Here is an 18,110-nt window from a genome sequence, read left to right as displayed (position 1 = left end):
ACACATGGTAACGTTAACTGTTAATTTGAATCAATTAGTTATAGCATGCAGGTGCTTCAGGTTCTTTCATCTATAGCTCATTACATAATGCTGATTAGTGCTTAGCTACCTTTATTTTTTCCTGAAAATGTTTGAACAGCACTTTGAACATTTATAAAGTGTTCAAATGTAATTTTTTAAAGCCTAAACTGATTTCCAAATTTTGGATCAGAGATTATGATGACGGGGTCAAAGGTCAAGGAAGCAGTTATGGCTGAAACAAATTAGCAGTTCCATTCGGGTTTGACTGTATTGTCGCAGCAGGTGATAGCAAGTGGATATTGTAATCTGTTGATGAGAAGATAAAAATCAATAATCATGCTAGGAAATTGATTGTGTTAATAATTATAGCAATATCATTAACAGACATTGAAAAATATCGTACCTAGCTAGGCATGATATTATAGATCTTTGCTAATATTTACGTTCTACATGCATGAGATATTATGTTGAACACGTCCTCTTGACAAAATCAGATCTTTTTCTCTAAATCTGGGACGGACAGATACATATTAAATAGTCTATCAGCAATATATCAACTAAAAACTTAATGAATAGGGTTTTATATACACCAGAGACAATGTATTATATGTATGTCTCTGTATACATGTATCACAACACAAGTCCAAATAATTATGAGGTCTTGAAATGCTATTTCATATTTTTGCCATGCAAACCAAAATGCCCTTTCAAGAAGTCATATTAAAGTATTTGGAATAATGTTAAACCCATCCATTTCAATACAAAAGGTTTAGTACTAAAAGGGGATATTTTGGAATTGTGGCCTTTTTCCATGTAATAGTTTGAATACAATGTACATCTAAATTACTTTAATGTAAGATATGTATTGCCTTGTGACCACAACTGAAATGAAAGATGCACTAAAAGTATTGAAGAGAAATGATTTTTATTAAGTTTGAGGATTTTTTTCTCCCTTTTAAAACATCTGAAAAGGCTAAATTTAAATTTATTTAGGTAATATGTTTTACACTAGAAAAAAAGAATGTTAGAATGGAGACATGGGGTATATTTCAAAAAGACAGCGACCCAGAGACGCATATAAATACATCCCAAAAACATTGATAGGGCAACGTATAGTCATCAACAATAGACACATGTCTGTGTATTATTCCCTCAGAACAGTTTGTTAATTAATTTCAAAGCTCGGCAATTGTCTTTGATGTTATAAGTATGTTACTATTTTAAATAATTGAAAAGCTTTAATCAAGTTATGAAAATACAAACATCAATTTTAATGGATTGAAGTAGATTTTTAAAACATTCTTAGAGGGATAGTTGTTATTGATATTTTGAGTTTGTGAATCCTCTGTGCAGGAGGCATCATCTAATGTCTTAAGAATTTATGTAATAAATGAAAAATAAAGATAAAGATTTTTTAATGTAAGGAATATTTGTGGCATAAACATGAAGTTTGATCATGTTGATGTTTCAATTAATGGCAAATATACAAGTTAAAAGAAAGAATTTGATTTTTTTTTAAGAGAAGAACGTTTGCTTATACAACTTGTATAAATTTTATGAATTTTTGCTTTTGCAATACTTCCAGCTTGATATGAAAGTTTTAGCATGAACCTGCTCTTCACAATAAGATTTTTGTCACCATAAATAAACCATTTTTTAGAGATTTTTTTATTCTAATCTCTATTAAATTTTAATACACACTGGTTTGAATTTATGTTTAATTGTTCACACTATTTTTATCAATTTGCTGATTACATTTATTGCTGTAAAACTGATAGAAAATTTTAAGTATTTTATAATTATTGCCATTCCCAATATTCCCATAATAATGCAAGATGTTAATGATAAAAATCTTTATGTTTGAAAAAAATAAAAGAATTATAGTTTTACAACTGATCAAGCAGATAAATTTCAAGTTCGTCAATTCTGCATGTTTACATTGCATTTGCGTCAACAGATGTTATAAAATCGTTATCTTTTATCCTTAGTTGACTAAGAACACGGTAGATATTTAACATTGAAGTACTTATTATGTTAAATAAGTTTTAAGATCAATGCAATTTGAAAAAGGTTTGCAATATCATCTAGGAACCTGTCCAAACTTAACATTACTAAAACAGAAACACTTCAGTACTTAACCCAGAAAACCAAGCTCAATAACAAATATACAGCAAAGTCATTTTGGAGAATCAAGGATTTCAAAAAGGGGGGGGGGGGGTTGAGGGGGCACAGCATTGATGGAATAATTCTTCATTTTATTGAGACAAATATGAAATATAAAGCACTTTTAGTGTGTTTATGATCAATTACTATGACTGATTTTAAATCTATTAAAACCATAATTGCATTAATTTGCAAGAAGCCGCTCATAGCAGTAAAAATATCTGCAACCTTTAGGTCCTCTCTCATTTTAAAACTCTGTACTTTTCATATTGTTACAGTTTAATAGTTCATTCTTGTTGTATTGAATAACATGAAAATTCATAAAACTACATGAATAATTATAAAATATTTGCCACTGAAAGACTTCAAAATATTTTATCCTTTGAATTTCTTAGGTTAAACTTTGATTTTCAATTAGTTCTGCTTCACATTTGAAGTTGATATGCTTGAGGCTGCAATATTACAATATTGACATTTTATCCTTCTTTTGATACTGTTTGATGAATATTGAATGAGTAGTACTAAGGGAACTCTACTTTTGAAAAGGATATAATTTCATTAATTAAATTTGCATAAGAATGAAGGAATTCCGATATCACACAATTTCTTATAGAAAATAGAAAAAAAAACATTAAAACACCCTATATCCAAATAAAATGTTCTTTTTTAAAGAAAATATGTTAAAATCAAAATTGAATTGCTGAGAGTCAGATCATGCTTGACTCTGAGCGACTTTGAAAATCTTGACTCCATATACATACAGGTACCTTGCAACTCTCAGCGACTGGTTTAACTGATTTTATTGTATAGCAATATAATATTTCCTACAGAAAGTAACCAAAAGTTAGCGTGCAATAAATTCCAATATTGCACTAGTGCAATAAATCTTCAAAATTCATGACGTCATCAACGACAAAATCTTATTTTAAACCAATTTTTAATTTCAAATATTATATTGGTATACAATAAAAGGGTTATTGCATGAATATTGGGGAATATTGTCCCTCGTAGAACATATATTGCACTCGCAAGCTCGTGCAATTTAAAATTCTACTTGGGACAATATTCCCCAATATTCATGCAATAACCCTATATTATTGCACCCCAGACTGATATATATAAATAAGTACTGCTTCTTTTATCCTATTGTCAGAACTTATTCCTCAATTATCCCTTTTTAGGAAAATGACAAGTGTCAGACACAAACAGACCACATTTGTTATACAGTGGATTCAAGTTTTTCGGATACTGTTTTTAAGGATTGATAAAAAACTATTTTCCTGGATATTTGATATCATGGCGATGTCTAAGTCTGAATTCAAGCCTACAGAATTTTTATACTTCTTTGAAATTTGCCATTTATTTTTTTAAAACCTTCTCCCACGAAAGTGAATCACAGTATCACAATAAAGGTCTTGAAAGAGAAAAACCTTTTACCAGGATGACAAATTTTGTCCATCGTACCTACAAATTTATCCTAAAAGTCTTGAAGTGTTACATGTACATGTTTAATGAAATATATGCATGCTGTAAAGTAACAATAATATCTCAAATTATATTATCTGTGAAAAGCATTCTAGCTTTTAAGTAAAAATTTAGTCATGTACCGTAAAATATAACATATATATCTAATTTTTTATCAATTTTGCACTATAAACATTTGAAATGAACATTATGCAATATTGAATGATGTAAGGGACGTTAGAAATCAATGGCAACATTTTGTTTCGTGTGAAAACCTTTTTCTTCAATCTCAAAATCTGATCATACCGACAACAATTCTATTTTAAATATTTATACAAGTGTAAACTATAATAGCCCACGGGGACTGAAGAGCTTAAGTCAGAAGTGATGTATTTGACGGACACGAACAATATTGAACAAGAAAATTGTATAGATTGGGGAAATATTCGCAAAAAATACATTCGTAACTAATCCCCTGAGGTTGATTTCCATTAGAATTGGTAAATGGGAAAGATATATGTTATGATGTTTTTGAAATGATTCCAGCTATACATCATCAATTTTCTGATAGGGATATGTTTCTTATTTATAAATAATTAATGTTTCATTGAGTCTTTTTCCACAAGATTTATTCTATTGGAGTGAAAGGATTTTATGAAGTTAGAATATCAGTAAATCTAAAATCATTTTTTTTATCAAAAAGTTTTGAAATTTACATCTTGAATTCAGTTGTCAGTGCTTATGTACTGACATGATTTCTATTTTTTTTTTATTGAATTCCACGTTGATAAACTCACAAAGGTTCCTTCATTCAAGAGATGAATTTGGCTGATATTGTAGTTCCTTTTTGCTCATAAAGATCTTTATGTGTTTAGGCCTTATGCATACATCCTTGGGTTTCAAATGTTTTGGTTCATGGTTCCTGATGAAGGTAAAATCAGAGATGCACTTCAGATGCACAAAATTTATAATTATAAATGTAAAATTTCATCATCATTTGTTTAACTTCAGGGTAAGGACTGAAGAAAAGGTATCGTAGGTTGAATTTGTTCTTTGCAAAGGGAACATGGGGACTTCAACATACACCATGCAGAAAACCCTATTAATGTTGTAAATTTCTTTGGGTGAAATAAACATTTTTTTTTACTGTTTTTCGCTTCAGAAACATTACAATTGTTCTCACTTATGGTCAAGTTGAATAAATTTTGAAATAATATAAATATTTAACTGTTTGATATTTGTTAAAACTTAGATTGATGAATCGGTGATAGCTCATTTTGTTCAATCAACTGAACCAACAAAAATCAAGTTACAAGAGTAAAAGACTGATTAATATATCTGTACAAAACATGATTTTTTTAACATAAAAGTAAGACTTAAAAAGGGGGAGATGACTGATTCAAATGCTGATATTAAGATGTCGTTTTAAAGTTTTACTTATGAATTGACAACCACAGAAACATAAAGCATATATATTTTAATTTTTTATGATCAAAGATAGCAAATACTAATTTACATGTTAAAGTTATTAACCCTTTGAACATAATATAAGCATAACATGAATTATTCGCAGGAAAAATTAAGGTAGACATATCATTTTATAATTATTTACATTAGAATCAATAGGGATCTTCTTTAGTATTTTGTTTATGAATCAATAGCTTACATCATAAACATGATAAATATTAGTACACCTGCGGTACCAGTTTTTTCTATGTCTGACTGGTTCCATTGATTTGTAACAGCTTGACCATCCTGAACACTTGATTCTGCAGTACCAGTTTTTTTCTATGTTTGACTGGTTCCATTGATTTGTAATGGCTTGCCCATCCTGAACACTTGATTCTGTGGTACCAGTTTTTTATGTCTGACTGGTTCCATTGATTTGTAACAGCTTGCCCATCCTGAACACTTGATTTTGTTTATCTAATGAACCAGTTTCCTGTTTGACTTGTTACTTTGAGTTGTCTCATTGAAGGACAATAATCTGCCCATGTTTGAACAGCAGTTAGTTATTGAATAGTTATGATGATGGGACAAACTTCCGATTTTGTTTCGTTTCCATAGTTTTATGAAGAGGGTTTTTCCCACATTACTGTTTTGTTCTAGGCCTTGGTTAACATGGTTTAAGGTTATTTAAGATTATTCTCGGTCATAAACTTATGCTTATGTAAATGTTAGTCAATCAAGTAAATTGATTTTAACATAAATTGGTTGATAATCCAGCTTACATGTATTGTTTTTTTCTTTAGTGAATAAGATATACATTTTTTAGCTCACCTGGCCCGAAGGGCCAAGTGAGCTTTTCCCATCACTTGGCGTCCGTCGTCCGTCGTCGTCGTCGTTAACTTTTACAAAAATCTTCTCCTCTGAAACTACTGGGCCAAATTAAACCAAACTTGGCCACAATCATCATTGGGGTATATAGTTTAAACAATGTGTGGCGTGACCCGGCCAACCAACCAAGATGGCCACCATGGCTAAAAATAGAACATAGGGGTAAAATGCAGTTTTTTGGCTTATAACTCAAAAACCAAAGCATTTAGAGCAAATCTGACATGCGGTAAAATTGTTTATCAGGTCAAGATCTATCTGCCCTCAAATTTTCAGATGAATCGGACAACCCGTTATTGGGTTGCTGCCCCTGAACTGGTAATTTTAGGGAATTTTTGCTGTTTTTGGCTATTATCTTGAATATTATTATAGATAGAGATAAACTGTAAACAGCAATAATGTTCAGCAAAGTAAGATTTACAAATAAGTCAGCATGACCAAAATGGTCAGTTGACCCCTTTAGGAGTTATTGACCTTTATAGTCAATTTTTAACCATTTTTCGTAAATCTTAGTAATCTTTTACAAAAGTCTTCTCCTCTGAAACTACTGGGCCAAATTAATCCAAACTTGGGTTTAATTGTTTATCAGGTCAAGATCTATCTGCCCTGATGTTTTCACATGGATCGGACAACCCGTTGTTAGGTTACTGTCCTGAATTGGTAATTTTAAGGAAATTTTGCCGTTTTTTGTTATTATCTTGAATATTATTATAGATAGAGATAAACTGTATACAGCAATAACGTTCAGCAAAATAAGATCTACAAATAAGTTTACACGACCAAAATAGTCAATTGACCCCTTAAGGAGTTATTGCCCTTTATAATTAATTTTTAACATTTTTCATAAATTTTTGTAAATTTTTAGAAAATATTTTCCACTGTAATTACTGGGCCAAGTTCATTATAGATAGAGATAATTGTAGCAACAAGAATGTTCAGTAAAGTAAGATCTACAAACACATCATTATCACCAAAACACAATTATGTCATGAATTTATCCGTGTTCATTGTTTAATATGCACAAGACCAAGGTGAGCGACACAGGCTCTTTAGAGCCTCTAGTTTAATGGTTTAAGTCTCACTTTTATACTTTCCAGCAACAATTTTAATGAAGTAATTCTCCAATCACATAATATTATACATTGTTGAAATCGTCAAAAGTCCAGGACTTACACGGTTATATTTAAATTTCTTTTTTTCTTATTCAAAATTTGCTTCTTTTTTTCAAAAGGTTTAAGATTGATAGATTTTTCATTTATAGTATTTTTGTAAGAATAGTTTTGTTGTTGTTGCATAGATTCAGATGTACCTATTTTTATATGCACTTCAAGTTAAAAATACACTGATGCATTTCATTCATATCTTCATCATTGATGAAACATGTATATTTTGATACATCTATTCTTATTTTGTAATAAAATGTGTATAAAATAGCAACCTGAGATTGGATCAGAACTCACCCATTGTGAACTCCAGAAAACCCATTGTGATAAGGTGCCAATTAAGGATAAAATTTGACTCCTATAACATGTTGCCTATATCATTTCTGTAGAATAGCAGAAATGTTCTTGAGCTTCGACTGTCAATTACTCCATTATAACCAACATTCATCTTTTCTTCGGAGAGAACGTCAGTATGACATGATACATAGTGTAAATCAAATGGTTCCTTGCTAAGTTATTCAAATTACATTAATAGTCACAACGGTAGCAACTTAATAAAGTTTTGATGAAGTAGACGACTTTACGATATATGATTGTCTATGGAAGGAGTGACAGATCATATTAGGGAGGTTTGTTCGATGGTCAGGGGAAAAGAGGGGGAAGGGAGCCTTCATTTACTTTACTGGACCCTGTACAATAGGGAAGATTTGTTTGATGGTCTGGGGGATTAAAGCAGGAAGGGAGTCTTTTTTTACTTTACAAGATACTGTACCATAGAGTTAGAATTTGGTTATGGTTGATTTTCAGTTAGGGTTGATGTTTGGGTCAGGTTTATGGTTGGGGTTACATAATATAGGACTATGAATATAGTTTAGGTTCCAAAATTAAAGGAATGTCTGAAGAAAATTGAAATTGATATTGCCAGTGGCAGAACCAAGAGGCAGGGGGTTCTGGGGGTTGGCCCCCCTTTTTATAGACTTTCAATGCATTTGAATGAGGACATATAGTTGGACCCCCCCTTTTATCATGAGGGGCAAAAGTTGGAGATATGATGTAGAATACTATACAAATTGATGGTCTAATTTAGATATAAAAGACACACATTTGATGGTTTATTACTGATATAAAAAAGATGAATTCGATGGTCTTCTCTAGAAGATTGGAGATAAAAATAACTCTTGATACTATTTAGACAAGTTAGATGGTCTATTGAAAATTAGAAGAAGTGTTAAGTTTGGAATAATTATTTTTAAAAGGAGTGACAGTGATAACGTTATTAGAGTCATGTCAGATGATGTGAACATTTCTTTAGATAATTACACATAGCAATCCTAAGGGCATTTGGTCAGTTGTTAGTTTGAATTATATTTTATCCTTTAATAACCATCCTCATGTGTATTTGTTTTAGTGTTAATGTTGTCTGGGTTATAGAGATAGTAGTTATTGTGAGGTCAGTCATCGTAACGCATGCCTTATTAACAAATATAGTGGAAAAGGATAAAGTTGGGAATTGTTATAGTAGTCTATGATAGGAATGGTAGAAATATTGGAGAGGAAACTAAAAAGTTCTCGAAATGTGTTGTCCTTAGGTATATACCACCAAAATTTACAAAGGACCAGCACAATTTTAGTATTCTGCAAAAGATATAGTGAAAACCAGCATATTTCTCTCAAGGACCACCAGGGAAAAAAAGAACGTTGGGCAAGCTGGATTAACCAGTTTATTAGATGTTAATATTATATTGAGCGTCACATACATTGTACTTAAATAAAATTGTGTTTTTTGCAGAAAGTTGATTTCTTGGTTTTAACAAGTTCATCATATAAGCATAAAGAAAATTTTTAATTATTGAACACTTTATAAATTAACTGTTCACAAAATTTAGAATTTTTGAAATATACTAAGGCTTTTCTACCTCAGGCATAGATTACCTTAGCTGGATTTGGCAAAACTTTTAGGAATTTTGATCCTCAATGTTCTTCAACTTCATACTTTATTTGGCCTTTTTAACTTTTTTGGATTCGAGCGTCACTGATGAGTCTTTTGTAGACGAAACGCGCATCTGACGTATATACAAAATTTAGTCCTGGGTATCTATGATGAGTATATTTATAATTTCCCCCATTAAGTCCATGAAAACTACTACCCAACAAATGATCATGATTCCACAGTAAAACTCTTTAAAAGGTTTTTTTATGAATGCTTCACATGTTTAGTTCAGTTACTAAGCAGTCTATTGCCAAGTTTTAGAATTAAAGTTGAGAAAAATCATTAAATGTTTGAACTTTTTTAATGACTAAGGGCGAATTACTTGAAAGGACTTATTAATTTTTAATGGCTCGTGTCAGGAAATGAAAGATTTTGAGTTTTTATTTTTGGTAAATGTCTTTTGGACCCCTGTAACAATCATTGTATTTCTAATTGGATAAATGATTTAAGGGTGAAAAAAGATATTAGAGTCTGCCAGTTTTGATAACTGGTATAAAATGTGATTTATTTTACGTCAAAATACCATTCAACTAGGGCCAACGACTTTTTAAAAGTGCAGTTATTAGTTTTTTATGCCTCGCATTGTCTACCCATATATATATGTATATAAGAATTAATTTTCCCACGCTTACATGTTATTTGATAATTAAGAGGAGAAGAAAATTATCTTCTGGTTTATAAAGCTCCCATTACAAGTCTGATTAAATTGTATGCTCTTAGATTTCACAAACTCAGGCAACCAATATATCTTTTTGAAAACCGAAACCTTTTTTAATTTCAACAAACAAAATTAGTTCTTGCTTGTCCTTGGAAAAAGTGTGTCTGCTTGTATTAGCAAAAGTTGTAATGAAATGATTAATCTTGGTAATGCATAGGTTGATATAAATATATACAATTTGCTCTTATGTATCAATAGTCTTTATTTTTTTGAAAATAATATTATGAATGATATATGAGAATTTGGTCTGAAATTAGAAGTACAGTGCACAACAATTCAACATATTTCTTTTGATTTTTTGTTGAAAAAAGAAAAAAAAACACACAGAAATATTAAAAAACATTAAATATTCTTGATTGTTAAGAACAGGTTAATTTCAATACTTTATTTTCTGTACAAATTTTTCTTTATGTCTATGAAATCATAACAAGTTAAAATTCATTTATTTATCATTGCATGCATGTTGAATCAAAATCTATCCTTTATTAACCACCCTTGTGTTTGTGTTTAAGTGCTAGTGTTTTCAGGGTTATAAAGACAGGAATTATCTTGAGGTGCCGGTCATCATTAAGTATTCATAGTTCTGGTCAATTTCATTGATATTTTTCTCAGTTCATCAATTTATCAGTTTTGTAATCAGTTAATTACTAAAAATATCATTTTATGCAAATGAGACAGCAGACGACGAAAATCTCTGTTGGCGAAACTCTCTTCATTGAGTCATTTCCATTCAAAGAAAATATCTGTTATTATTTTTGACGATGACCTGTATTTGACACAAAATCTACTCTAAAATTCATAGCATGTTGCTGCTGTCAAAGTTATAAGAATAATTCTCTCGAACAAGCTCGTCTTTTGCCGAGGAATTATACAGAATTCTATGGGATTAGACTTATATGAATATTCTGTCATGTTATGATGGGTCTTGTAAAGTAAAACTTTGAATTAAATACTTTTGATCAATACATCTTCTCTGTAGTAGATAAATAATGAATCGATCGCAGACTCCAAATCAGATTTGTTTCGAGAGGACATACTTATCGTTATTGGCCGAGATTTATCTTTTTATTAAGTAGACACTATTTCTAGATGATAAATATATAATTACACATTATCTTCTTAGCACATGTATGAAAAAGTTTTAAACAAGACAAAAAATAATTTACTATGCCTATCATTCAAGGTTGTCATATTTCAAGGTGACTGCAAGTTCCAATTCTTCAGAAATTGACCATGTGACTTGGTTATTTAAGTTCTTGAAGGGGGGAAAGGGGGGCTTGAGATTGGTTGCACACTGACTGATTCTATATTATGATTCCTCAATAAGACAATATTTACTTATTTTTAGTACATGTTTAAAAATCATTGGCGGATCCATGGGGAGGGGGTTGGTTCCGGGGGTTGGAACCCAACCTTTTTTTGGCCGATCAATGCATTTGAATGGGGACATATAGCTGAACCCCCCCTTTTACCCTGGGTTGGGAACCCCCCTTTTTAAAATGGCTGGATCCACCCCTGAAAATAATTAGTGACTACTGAAGACAAAAAATAATTCTCTGCGTTAAATTTATTTTGCCTATCAGAAGGTAGTCATGATGTGAGGTGGATACGAATCCAAACTCTTCAGAAATTGCTGTGTCACTTGGTTATTGGTGGATTGGGTACACTTACATAGTAATGAATGGTAGGGATGAGACACTGAAATAGGTCAATATTTCAAGTTTCATGATATTTGATAAAGGTGAGAAATTGAGATGAAAAATAGAATTAGGTTGCTGATTATATATTGAGTATATTGAACTTCTGAGTCGGGTGTTAAAATATTTTTAAAGGTGTGATAAAAACCAGTGGTAAATGCAACAAACTTTTCTCAAATGTATTTTTACTCTCAATCAAATAGTAGCTGTAGGTTTATTTTTGTTAAAGTCTGTTTTTTTCATTTGTTTTCCATTAACCTGAAAGCTTTTGAGAGTAGAATTCACTTTTGTTTGCAAAAAACATCATTTTTGGTATATTGGTCTTGTAGTAAAGAAGATTTTTGTTTTGTTAATGACACAAACCTTAAAATACAATAGTAAAGTTAAAATAACATGTATCTAAAATTTGCCAAATGGATTTTCTATCAGAATTCAGTGTGCGAAAAAGAAGGATAATGTTTCAGTCATTCAAATATAGTTTCAATTGTTATCAAGCAACTCTGTGAATCAACTGATTCAAATTGGTTGAAAAAATTTAATTATATAACTAAAAAAGCAGTGGCGGATCCAGGGGGGGTTCCGTGGGTTGGATCCCCCTCCTTTTTTGGACGAACAATGCATTTGAATGGGAGCATTTACTTGGAACCTTTACTCTGGGTTGGGAACCCCCCTTTTTAAAATGGCTGGATCCGCCCCTGAAAAGCATTCTAATTTAAACAGAACAATCAATCAAAACACCAGACATATATGATATATTCAAAGTTGATATAAATTAGATCCCCTTAGACGGTATCGTTAACGATACACGCTCCTGATTTTTGATTTGGTTCACGTTTATATGGGATTTCAGATTTAATACAAGATGAGGTCAATCAATTGCATCATCGATATATGTCTGCGATTGACAAACTACAAATATAGAATGGCGAATAATTAATGGTTGCGGTTGGATTTCAGTTGTTTCTCATCCACGACTAATCTTACAGTAAATAATTAATGCCAGTTTGATTGTCAAAGCAGTGTTTTTCCTAAGCTTCCAATTTAATCACATTTATATGTAAATGTACAACCTTTTAAATTGGCTAAAAAGTTGCGATGTTTCGAAAACATAGTAAAACATGACTGAGAAATCTATGCAATTTTGCTAGGTTACAAATTACAGCTGGAGCGAAATGAAATTAATTTGTTACGATTCCTGCTATGATATCTTCAGCAATTTTCCTTTTGTTTTAAATGTCAATATCATAGAGCTAATGAGAGTAACCTTTCAATTTTCCTTGCCGTATATTTATCGGTTATAGTACATGCTTAGCTGTAAGGAGTAATATTTCATTATTCAAATTTTATCTTTTATATCTTGAAAAAGAAAAATGGGCAATCAAAGCAAATTGTGAGTGAGCATTGCAATTTGATTTTCTTTTTGGACATATAACAACAATAACTATACAGTCAATGTAAGTGTGATGTCCATTTCCCCTGAATTTAATATACATGTTTAAGGGGCCAGCTGAAGCCTCTACTCAGATGAGGGATTCTCTTGCTGTTTTGAAGACCTATTGGTGGCCTTTGGCTGTTTTCTGCTCTTTGGTAGGGTTGTTGCTTCTTTGACACATTTCCCCTTTCCATTCTCAATTTTATAGTAAATTGTTAAACATTTCAACTAAAAAGTTATTGTTATTGTTGGGTTGTTGTTCTTACTACAGTTTGTACTTTTTAGTGTTATATGTGTCAACCTAAAAAAGGCATGTCGCTTTCACCATACAGTAGATAACAGTCTCAATAGTTAACCCTTGCATCCCCTCCTCCCCCACCAATCCATCCTCTTTCTAACTTCAGTCATGTAGACAAGTGAAGATGGGTTAGTCATCAAGTATTGACAATATGTACTAAGGCTTTTGTAGACTATTGCATTCTAAGATTTTGAACAATTTACATTCTTCATGCATTGCAGTATAGTGCAACACTTTAGATGAAAGGCAGTCTTAGTGAATACTGTAATTATGCACCTGTACCAAAATGTACTTTTTATAGCCTTGGTGGCTGCACTTTATACTATATCACACTTTTGTCTTATCTCAGGAAGGAGTTTATTGCTTCCTTTAGTCATCCTTTTAATTGAGAGGTAATTAAGATGAAGTTTGTCAGTCTTACTAACCCATCTTTGTGGTATGTCTGAGAATCTACTGAGTCAGCTGACTGTGGGAAAATTACTCAATTACTGCAATTACTCAATACATACATGTGGTAATTGACTTTGAGATTTTAATGATTTGGATTTGGATTTGATTTCAAAATGTTTCAATAACCCAAATGCTCTAAAAGATGTTAAAAATCCAACTGTCAATGTACTCCTTTTAAAATTTTCCCTCGAAAAAGAAAATGTATGAAATATTTGCCACTGGATAATAAGCCACCAACAATAAATTAAATATAACTAATCAGAATATAATGAATTGTGAGTAATTTGTTCATTTACTGGAATGAAAATAAAATCCTGGCATTGGTCAGATATATCTATCTTGTTTGGTTTTAGATTGACCTTTGATTGCCGTACGTCTCATTTACTCAACCTCGCCCCCGTGTCTTGATATCAAATTTTCGTGTGACTGATCTTGAATTATCTGTTAGTAAAATATTGATTGTATATATACAGTTCATTTATTTATATTGTACTTTAATAAGTGGTGTCCTCTTCGTCATAATATAAAATATTGCTCTGATCTCTAATTGTACATTCAATTATTGACGTTGACGAACTACATCATCGATTTAAGTCTGTTTGAACCTATATAATTCAATATGTGTATTACTGTTAATTAGTATTTGTGGATGAAGCTTTTCCCAATTAGAATGTTTTTAATTTTTAATTATAACGTCGTGAAAAATCGTAGCTTATGAAACAGATCCGTTACTTTTCATTACATCCTTGGAACTATATTGATTTTTGGTATTCAGACTCCTGTTATATAAATGTCTTTTAGGACTTATAAATTTTTAAACTGTTCTTACACCACTTTTGTCAATTTTATCGATTATATCGGTCGCAATGTTTGTCATCTGACATCAAATTGTCCTAGGTATATTGGCAAGTTTCCGTCGTACAAGATATTAAACGTGATGTACTGTGAACAAGTCTTCGAGATTAATAATTGTTGTTTTTTGATTGCTTTGAGCAATTACAAGCTAACTTGTCCGTTAGATTAACAAACAATTTCTTTTCTATTGCATCAGTTATAAAGTGATCAGAAAGTGTTTGTCCAGATCTGATAGAGAGATCAAATAGTGTACTATCCTCTATATCACTTAGAGGTTCAAGGCTAATGTTAAAGTATTATATAGATGTTTGCTGCAAAACAACTACTGTATTTGTTAAAAAAGGGTTATTGAAACTTTATCTTGTGTATATTTTGTCTATCTAGTCCACTACTTCATTCCTTATGCCAAATAAAAATATACGTGTGGTTCCAGTAACCCTACCTTCCCTACTTTTTGGCCTCAGAAATAGCCTACCCTAAAGATTTTATTGTCTTTTTTCATTAAGCACTGTTAAAGTCAGAATGTTACTCCCATAGACTCAATGTAAAAAAAAACCCCATAAAATAAAAAAAAATCCCTACCTACCTACCCTAACTTTTTTTCAGATGTAACTGGAACCACACATACTTTTTTATTTGGCCTTAAATTGCTTGGTTTTATTAATATAGTTTCACAGGGCTGCTTCAGCTTTTTAAATGTTAAGCTCAGCTGGTTTTTCTGTGTAATTTAAATCTTAATAAAATATATATATATATATATATGGTGGAAATTGCTGACACTAATTGAAATGATCTTCACCAATGATATTGACCAAGGATTAACATTTGACCTTTAAACTAAGAAAAAATAGATATACCATATCTATGTTTGTCATGCTAAGTAGACAGGATGGATTATTTGAATATACTAATATGAAATCTTTTGTCTGGAAACTTGATTGATTTATACTTATATATATTTATTATCACTAGTCAACAGTATCTTTAACATCTAGGAAAAAAAGAAAGTAGAAAAGGAAACTAATTGGTAAACAAATGATGTTAATATATTTGAACAGCGTCTCTAACTTCAGCGAATGTCAAAGAGTCGACATTTTTTTTGTACCTAACAAAAAATTGTAATCATACAAAAACATATTTATTCCAAGCCTTCTAATAGACAGTTTTGGCTGGCATGCTCTCAAACATTTGGAATTTAGAATTTCCAAACTTTTGGTCTTCTTAAGCATAAAGGTTAATTATTCCAGAAACATTCATTGTGTGCATGGAAATCATTTCATATTTGTTTTTTTGTTGCTGTGAAAGTAAAAATATGTATTGGCTCCAATCCTGACAATACATACATAATAATTCTGACATTTTTACCGAATGTTTTGGAATCTCTTGTATCACAGCTTGCATAACTGGGAGATATCATAGCTTCATTATTACTTATTTATAATCAAACACCAATAATATATCAATAAATATATGATAATGGGGGAAACTGTTTCATTTAATAAACGTCATGATTGCATTGCAACATTTAATAAACCTCATGAATGCATTACAAAGAAGGGAGAGTACAAATTGTAATATATAACAGAAACATAAATGATTACGATGTGTTAAATGAAATAGATAAAAACAATTTAGAACTTATTTGGAAGGGATTTAACTGTTGTTAATAAAATTGTTTGTATCTAATATTGTTGGCATGCTGCTGGTTCAGTAATAATAGCTACCAGAATAGTCAGCCATTCAGAACATGAAGACTTTATTTTATCTAGATTTTTATTTTTGATTTATTTTTTTCTGTTTGTCTTTGAAAGCAAGAAAGAGAACATTTTGTGAATCGTTATAGTTGGGTTTCCCTTTCAATAATAAAAGATAAAAGTTCTCTTCAGGTGAAATCAAATATTCTCCTTAATTAGGCACAAAAAGTTGGATGTGGTTAGTGTATAGTGAAAAGTTGATTTTATTTTAGTACATTTCTACTAATACCAGTTTTTACTCAAGTTATATATACATTTATTAATAATTGAGATGAAATGTTATTTTTGTCCACTAATACCAGGGGCCTGTCCAGTCATTTTTAAAAAGGGGGGTTCTCAACCCAAGATTAAAGGGGGTTCCAACCATATATCCCCATTCAAATGCATTGCTCGCCCTCCCTTTGGTTCCGCCACTGAATACAATGCATCATCAAAAATATCATTGTCATGATGAACTGTTAGTATTATTGGCAGCCTTTTGTTTGAATAAGAGTTTTTGATGACCATCAGTTATGTGGTTTTGTGGTCATGGTTAGACATGAGTTGTCATAATAACTTGTACCAAGATTTTGTACCTAATTCATGATTTTGACATTAGTATTGAGACAAAACAATGTTATGCTCCTATGATGGAATGTATTTGTTGTCAGTAGTGATACCAGTCAGAAGTCATCCTTGTACCAGTCATTAATGAGATTGTTTGTGTTTCATACTTGTTAAAAGTTACAGGGGAGGGGATACATGTGTTAGGGAATGTTATGTTATGTCATTGTGTAACGCTCTGTTGTGTCACTGCCTTGCGATAGAATGGGTTGTTTTTCTCAGTGTCAATGCCTTCATATTTACATAATAACTGCTGTGGAAGCAGATAAAATAGCTTTTTTGGTACATATATGATATTGAATGATACAGGAGAGTTTAAGACAAATTGTTCAACATTAATTTGGCGACTATTGACCCTTTAATGGACTAAATCATTCATCTATTTTTCTAATGATCAATTATTATATAAAATGGGCAATTCATAAAGATGAACTTGCAGTAGATGACACCTCCGGGTATGGGATTTTTTTCGCTGTATTGAAGAACCATTGTTGGCCTTTGGGTGTTTTCTGTTCTTTGGTTGGGTTAATTGTTGTCTCTTTGACACATTCTCCATTTCTTTTCTCAAGTTTATCTTGCAAATAGTAAATATATGAGAAACACATATCTCCTACACCAATACTATCTCTGAAAGCCCTTGTTATTTGTTTGAACTTGCAACAACAAATTGTTTCAGTTTGACAGAAAAAAAATCTAGATTGTTCATCATGCTATGAAATATCCCTTGTGTTAATATAACTTAACTTTTTTCATACAGTTATCTTATTAGTTACTAAAAACAGGAGTGAATACTCTGCAGGAGATTTAAGCATCTTGAGTCGTTGCTAATTTTGCTGCAGAATTGTAACAATTGTCTTCATATGAGTAAAAAATAGTTTATAAATCAAATGTATCTGAAACGCTCTCCTGTATTTACTGTTGTCAAAAACGCTTAAATCCAAATATTTGAAAGCATAGGATGTATAAGAACCCTCAGTAAGAAACAAAAGGGAACTAAAAAATTAAAGCCAAATTCATCTAGGGTCAAATTTGCCTGATGGTGGTAGAACCTTAGTGTCTTATATAATTGATAGTTTATGAATTTATAGACAAATTTAGAAAGTTTGCTTTAAATCATGCCAGTACAGAAGTACTTACTAACTTATCAGATGATATTTTGAAAAAAGAA

General features: G+C 31.2%; 1 protein-coding gene across 1 annotated transcript in view; it reads left to right on the top strand.

The window, feature by feature from the left end:
- Nucleotides 1-226: 226 nt before the first annotated feature.
- LOC143044955 (voltage-dependent T-type calcium channel subunit alpha-1G-like) overlaps nt 227-18,110 on the top strand; it is a 153,165-nt gene continuing 135,281 nt past the window's right edge. The window contains exon 1 of the mRNA XM_076217225.1: nt 227-303. The gene's annotated coding sequence lies outside the window, so the exon portion shown is untranslated. The remainder of the gene's footprint in view (nt 304-18,110) is intronic.

Source organism: Mytilus galloprovincialis, chromosome 9 (assembly GCF_965363235.1).
Source record: "Mytilus galloprovincialis chromosome 9, xbMytGall1.hap1.1, whole genome shotgun sequence".
Taxonomy (NCBI): Eukaryota; Metazoa; Mollusca; class Bivalvia; order Mytilida; family Mytilidae; genus Mytilus; species Mytilus galloprovincialis.
This window is presented reverse-complemented; position numbering and strand designations above follow the sequence as displayed.